General features: G+C 41.7%; 1 long non-coding RNA gene across 3 annotated transcripts in view; it reads left to right on the top strand.

Annotated features, from left to right (window-relative positions):
• The window catches only part of LOC109282320 (uncharacterized), an 80,843-nt gene extending 67,625 nt beyond the window's left edge, over positions 1-13,218 (top strand). For all 3 annotated transcript variants that reach the window (XR_009462499.1, XR_009462498.1, XR_002089264.2), the window contains one exon: positions 11,688-13,218. This is a non-coding gene — a long non-coding RNA (uncharacterized LOC109282320). The remainder of the gene's footprint in view (positions 1-11,687) is intronic.
• The last annotated feature ends 1,184 nt before the right edge of the window (positions 13,219-14,402 follow it).

Genomic DNA, 14,402 nt, shown 5'->3' with positions numbered 1-14,402 from the left:
CCAGCACAGTGCTGGCCCCAGCATCCTCTACCACCCCCAGAGTAACATGCCGTGTGGCATGAGTGTTCCCCCGGGGACAAGTAGCTGTCATGTAAGGTGCACTGCTGCTAGTTGTCCTCAAGGAGCCAAATGTCCACGCGTGTCTGGATGGGCCCTAAAATGGTAAAAAAGAATCAGTCCTGTCCCCTGGGAACTTTCTTGCTATCCACTTCATGTCTTAGAGTTGCACAGTTGTGGGAATTAGGCCTTGGTCAGACTATCCTTTGATTGGAGCATAGATGGGTGGGTAATTTCTTTTCCCCCAGGGAAAGCGGGATGTAATTTAACTGGCAAAGAAAAAAATAGGGCTTGGTTCTCAAATTCTTGTCTGTTTGTTTTTGTTTTTTTTTTCATTAAAGTGTAATGCAGCAACAAAAATGTAGCAAGGGTTAGTTTTATTGTTATATTTTTTGCTCATATATTTCACCTTTATTATATGCATTCCTGAACCCATAAAAACCTGTTCACTTTTTTGTATCTGATACCTAGCTCTTGGGATTTTGGTGAGATGGGGACAACAACAAAAGGACAACAGCAGTTATAAAGCAGAAATAGAAATATCTTTAATGCAAAATCTCAGATTTATCTACAAATATTTTAATGTGTGAGGATAGTATAAATATCCAAGTAGTGTTAGATCTCTACAGTGTGTAAAAAATGAATTGAAAAAATATAGAAAGATGTTTCACCTCTGAAAGAAGAATGACCCAGGAGTCATCTATGTGCACTCCTACATCTCAGCTGGAGCCTGGATATTGCTTGTGTTCAGTAGCTATTAAACAGATATCCATTTTTCTTAGTTCTCATTGATTAATAGGAGTAGCAGGCGAATTGTATTACAACAGGAAGAGGAGCAAATGAGTTGCTGCAATGTGCAAATGTGGTCAAGACCTAACCAGTGTTTGGAAGAAGAATACAGGCAGCCCTCCAATCAGTGCTGACCTATCTGAGACTTATGACCTGGTATAAATCTCTTGGCTTCTATATTTTCCATTTGCTTCACAAAAGGAGCTCTTAAAGTAAGGCATGTCTTGTATAGTGAAGCTGCAAAAGCTAAAACATGGAGTACTCAATATTACATACCATAATCTCAAAGACAAGACCAGAAATGCTGGTGAAAGTAGACAGTCCAGGTTGGGGGAAGAGAACGGAAGCTGTAGCAACCCACCACCATTTTTTGCTGTGTGCATCTCAGACCAAACCTTGGAAGATCACCCTCCAGGGACTTATGGGGAAAGCATAAGATACAGTAGAGATGTCTTCAAAGTACAATGTTATCCAGTTATGGGTGTCATCTTATCAGAGGTATAACAACATAGCCAGGAATCCAGGGCAGCTGCCACACAGAGGGAAGCTTCTAGTTACCGCTGCACCACATGATCACAATTTTGACTGCATGGCTGCATCAGCATTTGGGTTTTTTTACCCACCCCCCTCCCAAGTTGGAGCCTGGCACATCTGTCCCAGTCACCCCACCTGAGTTACACCTGAGTTACACCACTGCATCTTATACGTTCATCTTTTCATGTATTGGAAAATGCTCCGAATGTCTGCTTCTGCCACCTGTGGAAATGTTCAGTTGTAAAAGCAAAGAAAACTGATTAATCACATTTTTTAGCCCAGTAATTTGACTCAATGCCACATTAACTAAAAGAAGGAAATTAAGCCACACTATCTGTGTGCAGACCTTTGACACCGTACTGGATTTACTTCTTTATAACATTCCATGCACTATTCACCTAGCATTCTAACAGAAAAGGAAAATGGGGCATGATCCAAAATAAAATCAAGTCAATAGATCCAGCTTTCAGTGCACAAGCGGATTATGGAACTGACACATCTTCAGCAATCCCTGGCAGTCAAAGATGATTGTTTTTCATGATTTTCTTATCTGTAGATCTGAAGGTGGCTGACAGGGCTGATGCAGGATTGACAGACTCTGTTGCAATTATGTTTCCATGTGGGGTGGGGGACTCCATATTCTTGATTTGGTCCATGGCACGATATTTATGCCGCTCCCACTTTTCCATCTCCTGCTGTCATCAAAGTATTGAGATCCTTTCGGCACTCTTCCTCCAGTTGGGGTGGTCCTGGGCAACAGTCACCAACAAGCTGATGTTGTTGTTGCATTTTTTCAAATTAGCCTTGAAGACATTCTTGAAACACTTTTTCTGCCCACCTGTTGAGTGTACACCTTGACTGAGCTGGGAGAATAAAACTTGCTTCCAGAGTTTGGAGTCAAACATCTGGATGACATGGCTGGCCCAGTGAAGTTGATGCTGGATAATCATTGCCTCAATGCTTGTGGTGTTTGCTTGTGAGAGGACACTAATGCCTCTATTTTTCCACTGGATTTGAAGCTTCTTCTGCAGGTAGTGTTAATGGAATTTCTACAGTGATTTGAGGCATCTTCTGTACATAGTCCACTTCTGAGCTCCATATGATAAGGTCGGGATTATGACTGCTTGATCAACTGTGAAGTTGGTTTTGGATCTGATGTCACCATCTTCAAATACCCATTTCCTCAGGCATCTGAAGGCTGCAGTTGCACATTTGAGGCAATGTTGGATTTCTTTGTTGATGTCAGCCTTCTGCAAGAGATGGTTTCCAAGGTATGGGAAATAGTGTTCTCCAGTCTCACCCTGAATCTGAATTGCTGGACCTGGGGACAGCTTATTAAGAGTTTATTGATGGGACCTTAGTCTTTTGAATGTTAAGCATCAGTCTCATTTTCTTGTATGCCTTGGTAAAGAAGTTGATGATTGCCTGAAGGTCTGCTTCCAAGTGAGCACAGACTACAGCTTCATCAACATACTGAAGGGTTTTTTTTGCTCTGGGTAACCCCATGTGCACTTTTACCAAGTAGCACAGAGGCTGGCTCTGTCTGCACCTTTTGCATACCCAGCTGAGAAACATCAATGAAAAGGAACCTCCAACAAGAATGAATAATATGATTTTCTTGGAAAGAAAGAAAATAAAAAGAAAAGAGCTTAGCTGAGGTTGCAGCTACATCTCTTTGGTGTCTGACTTGCTAGAGAAATTGTTCAACAACAGGTCATCCATGTGAAATAGGACCCTAACATCAGTGAGTGGAATATATGCCAGTCATGCAAGATAAAACTGCCTGTGGGCCCATTTTGATCTACAAATCATTTTCCCCAAGATTTCAAAACATTCTGAAGAGAGAAATACTTTCAACAACATGGTAAATGGGTCAGTTTTTTCAGGGTTTTTTTTGTCTTTTTCATTTTTACTGGCCATTTCAGAAGACACAATAACTTTTTAAAATATTTGCTAAGTTTCTTAAGGTAAGGAATGGTACATTGTGAATGCTAAAAGAAATCCAGTGTTACATAAACAGGACTCATGTACTATATTAATTTTTAATTTCATTTATGCAGAAATATAGCCAGGACGTGAAACTGTTCAGTATCAGAAAACAATAAAACTTACATCATTTCAATTTAAAAATAAAACTACCATAAAGTCAACTGGTTTGTTATGCTCTAAAGTACCGCTTTTCTAGTGAAAGCTTCATTAGAAGGTTTCAATACAATTAAAAAATCAGCATAGCAAATTTGATTTGTATAGACCCCCTCTACAAGTTGCAGGTATTGCACAATTAACTGCTCAATTTTCAATTTCCTTGTGACCAGCTACATGTGCAAAGTACCTATCACACCATAAAAAGCTCCAACCAGCTATAGAAGCTAGACCTTGCAAATGTGTACTAACTTTATAGCTAGTTGCTATCGAGCTTTAATTTGCATGTATAGCAAGGTCTCCCCTGTGGCTGGGAGTTATATCAGCAGATCACAGCCCTGCCAGCAGATCACAACCCCATCAGATGGGAGCCCTGATCAGGTCCTCTATTTCTCAACCTCAGAGGTTTCACACACTCCTGATGCTGGGAGATCACAGCAGCTGCATCTCCGAATCTCACTGTTGCATTTGTTGCCTCATGGCTAGGAGCCTCTTGGCTGAGGGGGCTCCCAGCCCCAGAATCTTGCTTCTTGCCGGTGCAGGGGGAGCCTGGGATCAGGCTCTCCCAGCACTGGCAATAAGGCATGTTGGGATCTAATGCGCGATAGTATAGATTCCATTGCACCTTTACCTAAACATGTAGAGGGGCACATAGAAACCTACGTCAATTTTTACTCTGTTTCTGCTATGTACAATGCATACCTAATGTGCCCAGCTGAGAACAATCAATAAGAAAGGAACTGAGGCAAGAATGGATAATAAGATTTTCTTGGCAAGATAGAAATAAAATGGTTGTGCTTTTCCATAGGCATCCACATTTGTGCAACCAGCCAAATACAGAACTATGGGAGATAATAGGAACCATGGGAGGTAATTTCTCATGCATACAATTTGATTACTTCTCATTGAGCTCAGCCTCTACAAAAATCCTTTTATCTGTTTTCTTTATGGAAGGAGAGGAAAGCTGGGTGAGGGTGGGAGGGTATAAGTAAAAGTACTGATTGTAAATTTACCCAATCCCTTTTTATGAGCAAATGTATTCTGATCTATTTTATATTCAACAAATGTGACATTCTCAGAGCGGAAGAACAATAATCAGTTAATAATCAGAACATGCAATCCAGAGAACTACAACAATAGGTAATTATTTGGGAGAAGCAGACTCACTGTTAGTTCTACAAGGATGCTTAACTAGGAGTCAGCAGATGCTTAAGACCTAAAGAATTAAAACATTATTGGGGGAGTTTTTCAAAGGCACAAATGGCAGTTATCTCTCACTGCAAATTGGACATCTTGCTGCTATTTGTGCATTTGAAATTCTCCCTCTACAAAATGAGGATTGTCAAATCATGGAATAATAGGGTTAAAAGGGAGGTTATTTAGTCCAACCACCTGCTCACAGCAGAAGCATCTTTGACTAAACTATCCCGGTCACCCATCCCAGTGTCTGTCTAAGCTGCTCTTTTAAACTTCCAAGGATGGAGATTATACAACCTCTCTGGGTAACCCATTCCAATGCTTAACCATCCTCTGTAGGCTGTGCACAGGCCTGTGTGACATGAGCCTTGGGTATGTTACTGCCAGGCTTGGCTATTTTCAAAGGGTCTATAGTTAAGTGGCAACAGCAGGCCTGAAGCCTGTCCTTGAGTGTCATACCATAATGTTAGCATTTGCAGATGCTGCTGCTGGCTTCGTCAGAAAAACAAAGAAAAAAGTCCATCTGTCTAACTGGACACAATCAGGATAACCTCGTTATCCAGAGTTAAAACAGTATTCTACCATGAGAAAAACAGAGGTAAGAAGCCCTTCCTATTCCCTTATTACTTCTCAAAAATTTAAATTTTAACAATTGGCATCTTTTTGTCCCATAAGAAATCTAGTTTAATCTGGTTCTAAAAGCTTTAGTGAAACAAATAAATTTAAATAAAACTAAATAGGGATCATTTATTAGAATATTAAGATTATGTTTACCAGCCATGTATAAATAGCAGGTATAGGTTGTGGGGAGGGGTGGGAACTTGGGAACTTTTCCAGGATGTCTGCTGAACTATTAACCTGTTGGACCATTTGCCTACCTGCCAGATTGTTTGAAAACCCCCTGCTATGGAGACCCTGAGTTTGGCCAGCTTCACTTCATGACAGTCAAGAGCCATCCCATAATATTATGTTTATCCTCAGCACTAATCTTGCAATAATTCTGCTTTGTCAATTAATTAATAAACATCTCACATTGGTTGGAATGACCCAAGGGTCCATTTAAATTCTTTTCACCTATCCACCCTGTTTGAAGGATGTTAACACCTTGTAGTGATAAAATTCTTCCTAATATCCAAAATACATTTCCCTAGCTGCAATTTAAGATCATTGTTCCTTGTACTGTCCCCTGCAGCCACTCTGTCTGCATCCTTCATATAAGTACCCTTCAGGTATTTGAAGACTATTATGAAATCTCCCCTCAGGCTTCTCTTTTCCAACTAAATAATCCTAATTCTTTCAGTCTTTCCTCATAAATCATGTGTTCCAGACCTGTAATCATTTTTGTCATTCCCTAGTGGACTCTTTATAATTTGTCCATATCCTTCTTGAAGTGTGGAGCCTAAAAACTGGACACATTATTCTAGGTCAAGCCTCATCAGTACTGAATAGAATGGGAGAATCATTTCCATTTATTTGTAAATGAAGTTCCTTTTAATACTGAACAGCATGCTATTGGCCTTTTTTGCAACAAGAGCATATGGCTGGGTTTTATTTGGCTCATATTTATTGTAACCTCTGGGTTCTTTTCTGCAGTACTGCAGCCTAGCCACTCATTCCCAATCTGTATTTGTGCATGCAATTGTTTTGTCCCAAGTGAAGGATTTCACACTTGTCCTTATTTATTTTTTGTTTGATTGATATCAGACCATTTCTCCAGTTTATCAAGGTCATTGTCAATCCTAACCCTACCCTCCAGAGTGTCTATAACTCCAACCAATTTGGTGTCAACTGAAAATTTGTTAAATCTGTAATCCCATCTTCTAAATCATTAATGAAATATTAATCAACACCAGACCCAAAACAGAGCCCTAGGGAACACCACTGATTAACTTCTCCCAACTAAATACTGAGCTATTGATGATTACTCAGTGAACATGGTGAGCCAACCACTTCTGTATCCACCTCACAGTACCTTAGTTTGCATTTCCTTAGCTTACTAATTAGAATGTCAGGGAAGACTGTAAAAATCCATGCTCAAGTCAAGATATATCAAGATCACTGTTTTCCCCCTATCCAAAGAGCCTGTCCCCTTGTCATAGAAGGACATCTTATTGGTCAGGCATGATTTGCTCCTGGTGAATCCATGCTGGCTGTTCCTGATCACCTTGTTCTCCTCTAGGTGTTTAGAAATACAATCCTTGATGATGTGCTCCATAATAGGTCCTGGTATTCTAGTCAGACTGTCTGGTCTGTAATTTTCTGGATCTTCTTTGTTCCCTTTCTTAAATATGGCCACTCTATTTTGCACTTTTTCAGTCATCCAAGACCGAACCTGACCTCCATGAGTTTTCAAATATGATAGCCAATTGTTCTGATATTACCTCAAAGTGGTAACTCAGAATGGGTAGATAGAGGTCCCATGTTATAAAGCTATTAAGGGCATATCTATATAATCCATGACCCAGGTAAGGGCTATGAATGTGAAAATGCACCTTGCCCACTTAAAATACATCACATTCTGAATAGCAGATAACATCTTAGCCTTGAGAGCAGTACTGGGCCCACACCTAAATGTACCTGAGCTTGGCAGCAGTGCTGGGTACACACCAGACAGCAAGTACATGGCATGTAGGCCTGTGTGAAGCAGCTAATATTTGCTTTAGCTGTGGATTTGGCTGATTCAGGGGACAGTGATTCGATTTGATAATTCAAATCACTGTCCTGAATCAATTCAGCTGAATCTGATTCAGAGATTCAGCCACTGTCAAATCAGCTGAATCTCCAAATCAAACAGTCCCCCCCCCCACACACACACCCCAGCTGCCCTGCCTGGCCTCAGCCTCCCAGCTCTTTGAAAAAAAAAGCCTGGCACTCACCAGCTGCTGGGGGGGGGGAGAGGAGGGGAGGGGAGGGAAAAGAAGGGGAGGCGAGGGAGCGATCCCTGCTGCACTGCGCTACCCTGAACTGCATAGGGGGCTCTGCCACAAACCCCCAGAACTGGGAGCTGGGGCTGGGTGGGGCAGCTGGGGGGCGGGGGCTGGGAGAGCGGGTGGGGGTCAGGGGCACTTAGGGGCACTGTGAGAGCAGGCAGGGCATGGGACCTGGTGGGGGTTCCCCCATGGTCCCCTCCCCCCTCCTCCAGTCCCCCCTCCCGCCCCCTACTTACTGGCATGGAGTCCAGGTCCAGCTCCCTGCAGTGGCGAGCGGGAACTGCCCCAATCTCCAAAGCTCTCCAAATCTTTTCCAAATCAATTCAGAGAGCTTTGAATTGATTCAAACCTTTTTATTGGTCTCCTGATTTGATTCAGATACAGAGATTCAGACATCGAATCAGGCCAGATCTCCTCCAAATCGAATCAGTACCCGAAGCTTCGCACAGCCCTAATGACATAACATTTTTTGGCATTTGATTGGTAAGGAGACAGGTCAAAGCCGCCTCTATTCTCCAAGAGATGAGCTTCAGTGGAAGGAGGTTAGGTATAGCAATACCTTTGGAACCCCACGAGTTTATTCTGAGCTACAAGGCTCCTGCTTGCTATCTAGACTGCCGTGATAATAGGATGCAGACAGAAGTGCAGCTCCCACCTCTAACTGAGAATGCTTTGCAGGAAGCGTTCTGAGTTACAACAATCCCCAAGACTACACAGAGGTTCACTGTTGGTTGGAGGGAGGGGGGAGGACAGGAATCAAGCTGCTGGCTGGGAGCCTGCAGCTGGTTTCCCCTATAAAATGGCCCTTCCTTTCTCCCAGCCTGTCCCTGTTTCAGAATGGGCGTGGGGAAACGGAGGAGGGGGACCTCATTCTAGGGGTTCCCAGCAGTGCCAGAGGGTGGGGTGGGTGAATTGGAGCTCCACCACCTGGAGGGGTGGGGGCTCCAATAGACTTGTCCCACCCTCCAGTGGAGGGTTAAAGAACGGAGACTGGACTCCCTCCATTCCCTTTCCCCACTCCCATTCTGAAAAATAGCTGGAGGGTGGCAGGCAGGCAGACACAGGTTATAGAAGATGTTCTATTTTGATTTACTGGAGGGTCTTGAGAAAGCCACTTATCCTTATGGTGACTCAGTTTCCCTACCTGTGAAATGAGGACAATGATAAAATCTGAGAACAGTGACTCTGTGCTCAGTGTAACAGGAGGGTTGAGGCAGACAACTGGTTTTTACTCTAGTGCCTGAAACACAAGGATATGTGGGAAAGATGTCACCTCAAATTACCTGGAAACTTCTAAGACATGTCACTGAAAAATGATTTTTAAAAAATGGCTTACCCTGGGAGATGGCAATATGGCATGGATGAAGCTGTGCTCTGCAACACTCTGCCCGTGGATCAGAGGACCACAATAACAACTGGGCCCAAGGGATCAAACCTCAAATAGAATGTGTAAGCTTATCGTGAGGATCCCAGATCTGCCTCTGACAGATACCTCCGGAGCCTGTCTTTTTCTTACCCTTTGGCAACACTTATCATGTAAATAGAGTCCCTTTGAAGTGACTTAAATTGAAATTGGCAGCTTACTTGGTGAGCACTTTGAGATTTGCAGATCAAAAGTGTTATACAGGAGCTAAGGACAATTGTTATACGTGTTCTGATTTTTTCTGGCCTATTTTCTCAGTAGAAGGCTCATGGTCTACTGTTTATACAATGCTTTGTTTTCAAGGCCTGTCATGATCAAATCTTCCTCCTCAGAGGTGTGTACAGACTCCCAATTAAGCACCAATCAAGATTCAAGACTTTTCTGTGATCATAAAAGTTACAACCCATCAGGAACTGCCTGATAAAAGATGGGCAATATTTTCCAAAATGACTTATGAACTTACAAGTTGAGGTCCCATTGAATTTCAGTGGCATGAAGTCATTTTTGAGAAGGGATTTGTGTAGTTAAAAAAAACAACTTACCCAATAAGCCTGAACAAAATATTTAAAATGAGCATCCCACAAATAATTTTTGTCTATTCTATAGGGCCCTATTGCAGTAGGAATACTGGAGGAAACAAAATTTGAGCCATAGCTCATGTCCTGGAGCAGGGTCAGCAACCCTGAACTGGATATAGCCTGTGAACATGTCCATTCTGGCCTGTGAAAGTCTGATCTGGCATGGAGCTGTGCTGTGCCAACTGTCTTCTCCATGGCACTCCCTGCCTGCACTTCCTGTATTGCAGGGTGGGTGAGTGTCTGAAGCAAGGGTGAGTGTAAGCAGCTGGCAACTCTTGCAGATAGGGAAAGACTTCCAGCTGGCATCCATGGCCAGGTCATAATCTCTAGCCTGGATCAGGAAAAGGTTACCAACCCCTGCTCTATAGTCAAATGTGGAGAGCACTAGCCTGGGATGTGGGGGGCTCTCCCTGATTCAGAATGGCTTGAATTAAATACTCTGTCCTTAGACTGACAGAACAGGAGTTGAACCTGGATTCCTACATCCCAGACCAGTGCCCTGAACAGTGGGAGCAGAATCCGATGTCACTTCATGCACCCAAATGGCAGTCTTCTAGCCACACAAGTGACATTTTTTGCACAAATACACCATGTGCAATCCTATTCCATATGAAATATGGAAGCTATTGAGCATGAAACAGAATTCTGTCTCAGGTGCTAGAGTAATGCATCCTGTTCTGAATTGAAAAGCTGTGGTATTAATCTAGTAAACAAGCATGTTGCCACAATACCGTTTTTTGCAAAAGCTATAGAAAGGTTTTATTTTTGTTCTAACAAAGGCTGAAAACAGATTTCCAACCCTGCTGTGAAATAGATTTGCCATCTTCCAGCCAGTTCTTCTGTTAGTACCATTTTACAGAAAGGGAACTAGCATGCTGAGAACCTAAGTAACTTAAGTTTACACAGGAATTATGTAGCAAAACATGGCATTGAAACTAGGGTCCCCACATTCTAGCTTGGTTCCTCAAGCATTGTATCAATCTCCCACTCTTGGGCAAGCCAAGATACTTCTGTGCCTCACTTTACAAAAGCAGTCAGCACTTTGATCATCTATAGGAAAGAGTCAAACTAGGACATGGTAGCTGCTGAACACGTTTGAAAACCTTAGCTCCCTAATTCCCAGACACTTAAACACTGGTAAGATAATGTGCATCCAAGGCTCTCCAGCCAGCCTTGCTTGTAAACACTAGAACAGATGGTGCAATATTTATTGAAAAACGTAGGAAAACATTTAAAGTCATCCTTCACACCTTTTGAAATATATTTTTATTCTGTGTTTTCAAATTTAGCTTGCAAAGTATATAAGGAAGTGGGGAGTGTGGCATGGGTAACATTTTCAAAATAGATTCACAAATGAAGTTTATAAACTGATGTTGCCACAGCAAAAGCAGAGTTGTGTAACAAGAGAAAACAATTATGTCTGCCATCAGCAGGAGGTACAAGCCAAAATCCCTGCCTGTTGAAATGAGAATGTTCCAGCTGGCAATCATGATTATCGGTCTGTTATCATTCTCCAAAATTGTATTTTTACATTAATGAGGGGATCGGCTAAGTTAAGTCTTCACAACTTGGTGTAATATTTGCAATTTGTAACACCATGGAGCCTTCTCCATAAAGATTACTGTATTTATTATCTTCACTGGAGCGACATCAGTTCACAGTAGGTGAGAATCTGACCCACACTCTTAATATTGCTATGAAAAGCCGGGGGGGGGGGGGGGGGGATATTATTATTTTTTGAAAGAAAAATTGTATGGAATCTCTTCATAAGTGAGCTGCCTAACAGGAACTGATTTTGCTTTAGGTTACAGTAATGTAAGAACACTTGAATTCAGTGGAACCAATTCTAATTTACACCAGTATGAAGAAAATTAATTAGAAGCAGAGTGTAGAGTGGTTTCATGAGGGTCCCCAAGGTTATAATGCAGCTATTTGAACAGGTGACTCCTCATGTTTCTGTGTTCTTTGTGCCACAAAGGTATAGTATACCTCAGTGTTCATTCATTCATTGAAATTTTCCTGCTTATCATTTTTCAGCTGCTGCCTGCAGAATGTATCGCCCTGTATTGCGGCTAACCAGAACGTAACCACAGCAAGAGCTGGTTATCCAAGCCTAGTATTAAGCAGGTTTACATTTCCATCACACCAGTGTTGATTCAAGAAACCTCTGGTGCACTTGCTGCTATAGTCAACAAAATTAGCTCACATGTTTGGTGTGCACTCATTGATGTATTTAATGCCACCTGTCACAGAATAAGCCTAGGTACAGAAAATCAATATCTGAGGGACTGAAGAATAAGACTGACATTTTCAAGTACACAACTGCAGAGAAATCATCTGCATCAAAGAAATGAGTAGTGGTGTGTCCTTCAGCTTACCTGACATAAATGTTTTTTTCTGGAAAACATCCCAGTATCATATCTGTCAGTATATGGTAGCAAGGACATGTATCGACTATAAACGTGAAAGTAGAAGTTGTGGCCTCTGGGTTAATGTTGTTTATAGGCTTTCCTAACAGCAGACCTGAACTCACACTGTTGCATAAATAAGAGATGTCAAGTCCTTGCTATGTATATTTGAACTTGCACTAGATGTAATGAAATGAAAAAGCACTCTTGACTTGTATATTTTATTTACATTGTATTGCATTTGTCTTTTGAGAAAAGCTGTCTTCTCAGAGGGTGGAGAGGAGAAGGGCTGTCAATCATATACTTATATTATGTGGGGTAAATGAGTGTTGTTAGATACTAGGATTCCTCTCCATCAGAGAAATCAGCTGCTGAACAATGTGGAGAGGAGGAATGCATAAAGATTTTGAAAGCTCCCTGAGTATTCTGAGGTTAGATGAAATGCCTGCTGTGAATTCTGGTGTAGAGTGGGCTTTCAATGAAAGCTCTTTGTCCACTTTCCCATTAACATTGTTTTCTTGTACAGAAGCCAAGGAAATGGGATGCTTGCTCTTAGATTTTTTATTTTTAATGGCACAGCATTAAAAGCTTTCTTTATTAAATTTTAATGAGTCACTAGTGATAGAACACCAAGGAGCTGGATAATAAACTGTGCACCACAAGCCTATGAGTCAACGGTTTGTACAGTGATGAGACCCCAATCCTATAAATGTGGCCTCATCTACAATACATAACCCTGGGGTGTACATTTGTTCTGTGGGAAACGCATGCCCCTGCATGTGCGCGTTCATCAGGACATGTCTAATGTGTCTTACAATAGCTCCCCTAAAGGCAAACACACTTGGCCAAATCACATGTGCTAAAGATCTGGCACTTCATCTCCAATAATTAGGGATAGATGCACCCCAAGTGCATATATTCACCTCTGGTTCCAAGCACAAAAAGCAAGCCAGATAACTTTTCATTTCATTTTGTGTTCACTTAGTTTAAGAGCTTGATTTATCATCCAATAAGTAGTTTACACAGTGTGTTAGAGACATCATAAAATGGAGATTTGGGCAGCTTTCAACAGCTATAAAAGACAACAGCTCATCTTTTCTTTGGTTCCAAGATGATGTTGGATGGGATTTTACCTTTATAATAAAGATTTTCTCTTACACATTAAATTCTTTTTTGGTTTGAGGACATAGGTCTTGTGCTTTATGAATACATTCCATGTCACTGGAAATCTCTAACAGGGGTTATCCAAGTTCTGTGCCAGTACAAGTGGGTGCAGCACCAGCAATCTCAATGGAGCTGTGCCAAGTTACACCAAGTGAGAATCTGGTCCTGAGAAAATATTTTTTTCTATTCTGCAGATGTAAAAAATCAATTTTAGAGAACTAGAGGCAGATGCATTAGCCTAACTTCAGGAACCCCTCTTAATTCCGGTGAGGCCAATAGAAGCTTTGCCATTAAGTCCTGCACCAATGGGTTTAGTTCTTGAGCAGATCTCTGTAGCATCACTATTGGCAGTGTAGCTTTTATTTTTTTCCCCTTCAGCAAAATGTGCCCAGTTAATCTGCAGTCCAGACTGTCCTTGAATGATCTTTGGTTTTATATCAGAGTTTACAGTCGCTCTTCACTTTTGTGTCTGCAAGAGAAACTATATGGAAAAGCTTATAGAAATATTGCTTCCTTTCTGGGGGTCAGACTACTAGAAGATCTGCAAGGTCCTACATCTATGCATCTATGAATGAATCTATGAATTGCATCACTTGCCATCTCTTTGCTCTTGCTGAGGCAGAGCATGCACTCCCAGAAAACCTGACTTTTTTCTACTTGTATCAATGAAGATGCTCTCTGATATAGAGTTCCGCTCCACTAGCTGTTGTGACAATCAGAAAAAGCTACAGGTTTTATTTCTAGGAAGAAAACAAACCAACAATCACCCCGTGCTTCTGGCTGGGAAAACTGCAAGTGTTTTGAGTGGTCTTTATTATGATGCATGGAGATATATCTGGGTACTGTGAAGCAGACCCAAACATACTACCAAAAATATTTGGTGACAGCCATGCACATAAGAAGAAAAAGTGGAATCAGCTATCACAACAGGAAACACCTCATAGGCAATGCATCTGCAACACAAGAGAGAATCAAGCTCACGGCAGCCAAGACACCAACATCATTATTAATTAATCACAACACAGAACTGTTCCTGAAACCACTTGTCTCTCAAAGAGCAAGTTTTCTAGAAGACTCAAAGGACTGCTTCTGCAGAACTGAGAACACCAACCACCTCCCCAAGAAGGCCATACTTGCAACCATGGATGCCACCAGCCTGTAAACTAACATCTCACAGCAT

Source organism: Alligator mississippiensis, chromosome 5 (genome assembly GCF_030867095.1).
Source record: "Alligator mississippiensis isolate rAllMis1 chromosome 5, rAllMis1, whole genome shotgun sequence".
Lineage (NCBI taxonomy): Eukaryota > Metazoa > Chordata > Crocodylia > Alligatoridae > Alligator > Alligator mississippiensis.
The sequence above is the reverse complement of the archived record's forward strand: the minus strand, read 5'-3'. Positions and strand labels throughout refer to the sequence as shown.